An 8,745-nucleotide genomic window follows, 5' to 3' on the forward strand; every position below is an offset into this window, starting at 1 on the left:
TTAACATCAGACATGTTAGATCATGATAGCACTGATCCATATCCAGATACCTGATTTCAAATTGGCAATTCCATTGATAATGATAACAATATTTCCACGCAAAACCTTAAAATTGAACGTCCCAACACGTTGGCATAGTATATTAATTATGCTAGAAACCATAGGTGGATTAAATAAGAATATAATTAATAATGTTTTGAAAAGAATTGGGAAACACTTTCTCAAATTATCAAACTATTAATCTGATCTGGTAGAAGAACTATTATCATTTCTTTTAAAAATTAAAGAAACTGTCGAATTTCTATCAGTACAAGGGCCTACGTTAAACTTGGAGTTACTTTTTAGAGGTGAAATTGAAATTAATAGTAAATGACAGTGATAGTTCTGAAATCATTTCACTTAAGGAAAATATGCTAAAAAAAACTTACGCTACGATTTCCGGTTTGTGATTTTCAAGTAATAATATATAAGTACGTTCATTTATTTAATTCACTTTTTATTTCAAAAATTATCTAGGTATTGGCTTCTCCTCCTTTAGATTTAAGATTTTAAAAATTGACAATTGTGTCATAGTATATAGTAGAACAAGATTGCTGAGCTTCAGAATTTATAATAAAACATCTTAAACTTATATAGAATGATGATATTCAGATAGTAAATATAGCTATTGAGGATCGAGAGGAATTATTAAATTCAAGTTGACAAAATTGGCAAATAAACATTCAACAAATATAAATTATGATTCCACGTTATGTGACTTAGAACAAGAATACCACATTCTTCTTTAAAGACGACATTCACAAGATATGGATGTTCTAAATTTTTGGAGAGAAAAGAAGAGTGAACCAATCTTTCCAGCTCGCCAAAAAAATTCTTTGTATTCCGGCGACTAGCATACCCAGTGAAAAAGTTTTGTCTACCACTGGATTGACGTTGAATTCAAGGAGATCCAAAAATTTAAATAAAATCATTTTTATATATGATAATTATAAAATTACGAAATCGATTTTGGATTTATTGTGAGTTTTCTCTTAAATAAAGATCAAAACATATGCCTAGATATCTGTAAAATAGTGTATATTTATTTTTTTAAAAAAAAAATTTATTAAGCAATTAAAAAAATTTGTTATAAAAATTTATAATTGCGCCGATTTACGCCGCTTTTGATGACGGAGGCTAAAAATAGGCGCGCTGGGGACAGGCTACAAATTGTTCCGGCCACCGATAGTTTCGTACACGCACAGGTCTATTTATACATTATGAATTATTATATAAGTCAATTAGACATGGTTATAATATATTTATGAATTTAAAAAAATATAATATCTATTATAATAATCCTCAAAAAACGTTAATCATGTTTAACCAATAGAGTTCTTTTAAAAAATATTTGTATAATGATAATCATCATAGAAATTTTAAGCCATTAGTAATTCCCATGTGATATATAATATGGCGAAACACAATATCCATATCAAATTTGCCATTGCATGTAAAATATTCTTTTTTCAACAAATTTTATCTAGATAATATTTTTGAAATATTTGCTCAACACCATATTAAACACTATTCTTCATTTATTTTATTTTTAATGTGTAAACTTTCATTAGAATCTATGACATCTGGGCTGAATCAAGGAGAGTTGGCTTCAAAGTTAAATTTCAATTATTTTATTTTTGATAAAATCACATATACCAAGGTAAAAGTTCTTATATTTCAAATTTATATAAAAAAAATTCTTTTTACCTTTTAAAACCTAATTAATCAAAATTCAGATGCCATATCAATATCAGATGATGTTTAGATATTAGTAATAAATATTTGCTCAACACCAAAGGAAACAATATTTATTAAAATCTTCAATTATTTTATTTTTGATGTGTAAACTTTTATTAGAGCCTATGACATCTGGACTGAATCAAGGAGAGTTGGCTTCAAGGTTAAATTTCGATTATTTTATTTTTGATAAGATCACAAATATCAAGGTAAAAGTTCTTATATTTTAAATTTATTAAAAAAAAATTCTTTTTACCTTTTAAAACCTAAATTAGGTTTAAAAGGTAAAATAAAATTCAGAGATGCCATATCAATATCAGATGATGTTGAGATATTAGTAATATTAGCCAATTTATCTTTCATTTTTCAAAAGTATAATTTTTAACAAATAATTTTTATGCATTATTATATCATGCATTTTGCTTTTTTTTAAATCAAGGCCTATACCAAAATATATGTTGCTGTACACCAAAATAAACACTATTTATAATATTGGAGAGTGGTTAAATTAAAAACACTATACTTTATGAATTATCACTTCTATGAAATATCAGAGCAAATATATATATAAAATAAGGTCAGACAACTTTAGTAAAAAAAATGAAATTAGGCTAAGCAAAACTTGGGATGGGCATTAATTAAATTCTTATTGGGCCTAAAAATGTTGTCATTTGCAGACCTCTGGTGATAATACAATTATATATTTTTGTTTTTCTTTAAATTTCTGAACATATTAAAAAAGTAATTTTTATGGTTCCACGTCAATTCGGCGATATAAACAAATAGCATGAGAAGCTATTTTGCCTTCTCCATTAACTCCAAATCCTAATTGATACGTATACTTAATAAGTTAAGACCCTGGATTTTGACCCTTGGCAATTATTTTTGCTATAGCCCATTGCAATGGGGTAGATACTACCACAGTGTTTTATGAGATAATCAGTTTGGCCCCATAATTGATTTTAATCTATGATGGCAGGTCTTTTTTAATTTAGGAAAGTTTTAAAAGCTTATAAATGATTCTTGATGAGTGCAGATTTTATGAAGTGAGAACAAAAACCATTGTATCTGGGTAAAAAATTTGTTACAAATATCATAACTTACAAATCATATTTTTTTTATTCCATATTTTCCGTAATATATTTGACCTTTTCCTAAAAATTTATAGAAATCATGGAAGAATAAATATGGATAATCTATTCCTCTCATTTTATTAATGATTAAAGAAAAGATTTTTTCAACGTTGGCATTATGAGCTGATATAGAAAAAAAACATGCTATAATAGCAGTTCACTACATTGGTGAAAGATTGGGATATAAAAGAAATTAGACTCATTTTTGATGAAGAGCAAGTTTTGCATATTCAGCACGTCTGATTTTATTTGTAATAAACAATTAAAGTTGCAAAATTGGCTCAACAACTTTGAATCATTTAAAGAAACATTTTTATTTTTTTATAAAAATCTATATAGACTTTTCTAAATCTGACTTGGGAACATTTTAATTTTCATCCATTTGAAACATTCCAATTCTTTATAAAGGTTCTGATTAGAGAGCAAAATATAAAATTCTATATCTATACATTCAATAAATTATCATTGAATTTATTTAATTTTTTTGTCCATTTTTAATATCTGTTTCAAATGTTACTTGAAGATAAGTTATGCTCTCATCTAGCAAGAATATATTTTTCAGATTATAAATTACAAATACAAATGAATAAGAAATATTTTTAAAGATTTTTTATTGTGCACATAAATGAAAATTACTAACCATATACTTCATATAAATAATGAATTTTAGAATATCCCTTCATCTAAAAAATATAAATTTCTAAATCACACCTCTTCATCCATTGTTAAATAAAGGTAAAATTTATTATTTTATCATTGAATAAAGGAGAAAATTCTGATTCCCCGTCATTTTTGACGGGCTATCAGCTAGTATTGGAATATTCTTCTAAATATTGAATTTCAATATCTCTTAATTTAGGAAATTCTAATTTTTGACATAATTTAGGAAGTTCGCCTTTAAATTTTAATAAACTATGAAGACTATCATACAAACTATTCCATCTAGTGCAACAAGGTGTAACTAATTGTTTTCCTAAAACTGCTTTGATAAGTTCTGCAGTTTTAGGCCTATTATTTGCATAGCTTAGTACATTTAGCTATTGCAGGATGAATTTTAGAAATGTTAGGAGAATCCTTAATAGCTCTCTCGACATCTGTTGTAGCAATTAGACTTATTGTATGGCACAAACAACGAATGTGTTGAGGCAATGTTATTGAGGCTTCTTTAGACCCTTAAATAAACAAATAAAATAATTTTATTTGAATAAAATTATTTACTAAATTTACAATATCATAATAAATTTTAAAGAAGTATTAAATAATACTTTCAATGATTTCGAATTCTATACATTTATCATCATATATGTTAAAGTCATTCTCTACAGCTTCCATAGAATATCCAAACTCCTTGAAAGCTTTCTTAAAGTTAGAGCCGTTATCTGTAACAGTTGCTATGACTTTTTCGTCAATACCAAAGTCACGATGAACTTCTTTATTATGATCATCTTGAAGTACTTCAAAAAATTTGCTATTAAGTATGCTTAGTTTAAATTTATTGTTATAATTTTCGGTTGAAGAATCATCTGAAGACGAAGATAAACATATTATTCTATTTTCTTCTTTCATAATTTTAAAATAGACAGATATAAAACGATTCAAATATGGTAGTTCTAATTGTTAGCAAATTGCTATATGACGACCAACGTCATATATCAAAAATTATCTTAAAATATCTAAATTTTGATTAAATTTTTCATTTAAATCTTAAAACAATATCATTTTAAATTTTAATACTATTTAAATTAACCAATATAATTTTTTTTAAAGTATCTGTATCTTTTTGAATACAAAGTTGGTTAAGATACAAATACTTTTAAATAATATTATCTTAGATTCTGGATACAAGATACTTTCCCAAAATTTTAAAAAAGATACAAATATCCGCGATACTGCCCAACCCTGTTCTTACCTATTTACTTTAAGAAAAAATTCAAAAAAGTTCAAAAATAACGATTATGACAATTGTCACTTTTCTATGGTACATCTTCACTGAAATTTTATTTTAAAATCTTAACAATATATATTTTTACCTATTTACTTTAAAAAAATTCAAAAAAGTTAAAAAAAAAGATTATGACAATTGTCACTTTTCTATGGTACATCTTCACAGTAAACATCTTTACAATATATATTTTTACCTATTTAATTTGAAAAAATTCAAAAAAGTTTAAAAATAACGATTATGACAATTGTTACTTTTCTATGGTACATCTTCATTGAAATTTTATTTTAACATCTTTACAATATATATTTTTACCTATTTACTTTGAAAAAATTCAAAAAAGTCAAAAAATAACGATTATGACAATTGTCACTTTTCTATGGTCCATCTTCACTGAATTTTTTTTAAACATCTTTACAATATATATTCTTACCTATTTACTTTATAAAAAAGTAAAAAAATAACGATTATGACAATTGTCACTTTTCTTTGGTAAATCTTCACTGAAATTTTATTTTAATATTTTTACAATATATATTTTTACCTATTTGCTTTGAAAAAATTCTAAAAAGTTAAAAATTAATGATTATGACAAAGTTCAAAAATAACGATTATGACTTAATTTAGTCGACTTAATTAGTTCTTTTAGTCGACTTAATTAGTTCTTTAGTCGACTATATTAGTCGTTTTAGTTGACTAAATTGGTCGTTTTAGTCGACCAGTGGCGTATTCAGGATTTTATTATGGGGGGGGGGGATTTTTTTGGGGGCTTCGCCCAGCTTTCCCCAGGCCTTCGGCCGGGTCTTATGTTTTAGCTATTCCATTAAATTATTCATAATTTAATAATAATTATATTTCTATTTGTAACTATTACTTACTAATTCGTGCTAATGGATATTACAAGCCTATTTTTTATTATTTTTAGTTAGGTATATTATATTTAATAAAGTTTTTTAAGTGTAAAGTTGAAATAATGTATAATATCATTTTTTTATAAAATTTGCTTTAAAAACTAGCCTCAGCTTAAATTCTCATACAATATAAGTATAATATAATTTTTTATTGAAAATACTAATAGTAGTGTGTATAAAATATTAATGTTGTTAAACGGCTCGTTTTGAGCCGATTTTTTAAAACGGCTAACTCAATATTTTTGTCAGAAAAATAATAACTATGCCTCGAAATTTTGATACTATATGTCTAGACCTTTGCTCCTTCTATGAGCAAAATTTTCAGGCTGGCATAATATTTTTCTGGATAAATAACTGTGATAGCTGTTTTTAAAAATCGGCTCAAAACGAGGCGTTTAACAACACTATAAAATATTGACTATATACAAATTTTTTTATTAACTACTATAATTATAATGTGATTTTTAATTTTCGTGGGAATGTTGCCAATTCATCAAAAATGTTGCCAATTCATCAAGAATTTTGCTTGTCGTTGGAACCAAATCTCTGTGGATATTTAACAGAGCTAACCCATTTAGCCGAGATTCGTAGTACTTCATAAATATGTTTTCAACCTTCTTAAGTTGGAAAGTCCTTTCATTCGTACATGTTATAATAGGCAAACTTAGTAGAATATAAAACAACTTCAAAATATTAGGAATTTGAGCCAAGGTTTCTTTACACCGATTGAGCTCATCAATAGCATGCTCAGGTAAAATAGCTAAACGTAGTAAATATTTATACCACAATTCGAATTCATCGATTAAATTTATTTCAGTATCAATATCATAGGAATAAAATTTTGCTAAATATTTTATTTTACCAATAGTGGCATTAGAAAACGAAGATGGATCTTTGGGTATTAAAACTTGAAGATTGCTAAAGACTTGTTTTTTATCTAAAAACCGTACTTTTATTTGCGATAAAAAGTATCTAAGAATGGGATGAAAGTGGATATCTTATAATATTCTTCAGTTGAGCCAATTTTTATTTTACATCTCAATAATTGCCCAGGTGCTAGACGAGGTTTAATTAGTGTTATATCATAAAATTTAGCCTTCGATTCAAAGTATATATAAATATTATGAAAATATTCATCTACATTCATTCTTATTGTATCTACATGTTCATATATATTTTCCGCCTAATCAATAACCTGAACCAAATCTAAATTTGGTTTTTGTAAATTTCTACAAAGTAGTGAGCTATAGGAAAATAGTTTATTGATGCAACTAGCAGCAATGATAAACTCTGATTGATCAATTGAATTCAAAAATGATATCGCTTCTGACGACACATTACTTTTTTTCATGCTCAGCCTTATTTAACTTTTGTATTTCTATTTCTTCTGTTCTACAAAATCGAAGTAAAATAAAATATTTAAAAAATTATAGATATTTATTAATAATTAATATTAAAAATACCTATTAATTCTAACTCACTAATAATTTTGAATTTAATAAAATAATTATATATAATAATAAAATAAATTATCATTTGATTTCAATCTCTTTGACTTAAATATTTTCCATTTTATTAATATTTTTGAATAATGTTAATGTACTCACAAGGAAAGGAAATTTTAATAAAATTTATTTATAAAAAATAAGTTTTATATTGGAAAATTGATATTCAAATATTTGTTAAATTTTAATTGGGGGGGGGGGGGTTTAGGGGGTGGAGGGTAAAATTTTTTATTAGAAAATGATATTTATGAAAACAGTCAAATTTGCTAGGGGGGATTTTCCCCTTTCCCCCCCATTGGTTACGCACCTGTAGTCGACTAAATTTAGTCGATTAACAACACTAGATGAGGGGGTAAGAAGAATAAAAATTGGATATTATTTTCAAATAACAGGTAACATGCATAAAAGTAAGAAGAAAATTTTCATTCCCCGTAATTTTTGACGGGCTATCTACTAGTTATTTATAAATATCTATCCATTTTTGCAAAATCAAATCTGATAAAATGTTATTAACAAATATGGTTCCCGTTCTAAATCGCTAAAAGTAAATCGCTAAAAATAATAAAAAATATAATCTATTTAAAAATAAATTAAGACTGTTGGTAGAATCATCTGTTTGTATAAAATAAATAAATAAAATCAACATATAAAAAAAATAAAAATAAATAAGTACCAATGACATGACGTAGCGATGACATGGCGTAGCGATGACATGACGTAGCGATGGCCCGACGTCACGATGACGTAGTGAGGACATCGGAAAATTATAATTAGCTGATCAATTATCTTGAATCTCAATAATTATTACTATTCTTCATTTTAGAAATCTAAACTTGACGATAATTATAAATAATAAGATTTTTAAAAATATTTAAGCACATCTTAGAAAAAAATTGAAATACTTTTAAGCTTGATTTTTATTTAACATTTTTTCATCATCGACTGAAATACCATTCTGAAATTTTGAAGCTCAACCAATCATTGGCGTAAGCAGCAGGGGGGGGCAGGGGGACAAATCCCCCCCTTCCAAAGCCAAAAAATGCAGATGCCTGATATATTTTCCGAAAATATTATTGTAAATATTAATTTATATTTGTTAATATTTATTCATATCTCATAATAAATATATATTTAATTACATTTATTATCACATTTATCTACTAAGTTATTTTATCAATTAATTTCGATTTCAAGTTTTCCGGCGTAATATATACTTATTATTTTCAAATTTTTAGTGGCGTAATATTTATCTACCTTTTTCAAATTTCTAGTCAAATAATAATTATTTCTGAAATTTCTTGTCCAATAACAGGGAAAAAGAAATAGCAACCTTGTCCAACGAGATAGTCTGCCATCAAGCAGTAACAGCTTTTAAGGAGTTAGAAGAGCCAATTATTTGCTATTACTGAAATATCACATGGCCTGAAAGAAATATTTCCTCAGAAGCAAGAAAATTATTGGATACAATGCTTATTCCA

The sequence above is a fragment of the Gordionus sp. m RMFG-2023 genome, chromosome 4, assembly GCF_954871325.1.
Source record: "Gordionus sp. m RMFG-2023 chromosome 4, tfGorSpeb1-WG-v2, whole genome shotgun sequence".
NCBI classification, from domain to species: Eukaryota; Metazoa; Nematomorpha; class Gordioida; order Chordodea; family Parachordodidae; genus Gordionus; species Gordionus sp. m RMFG-2023.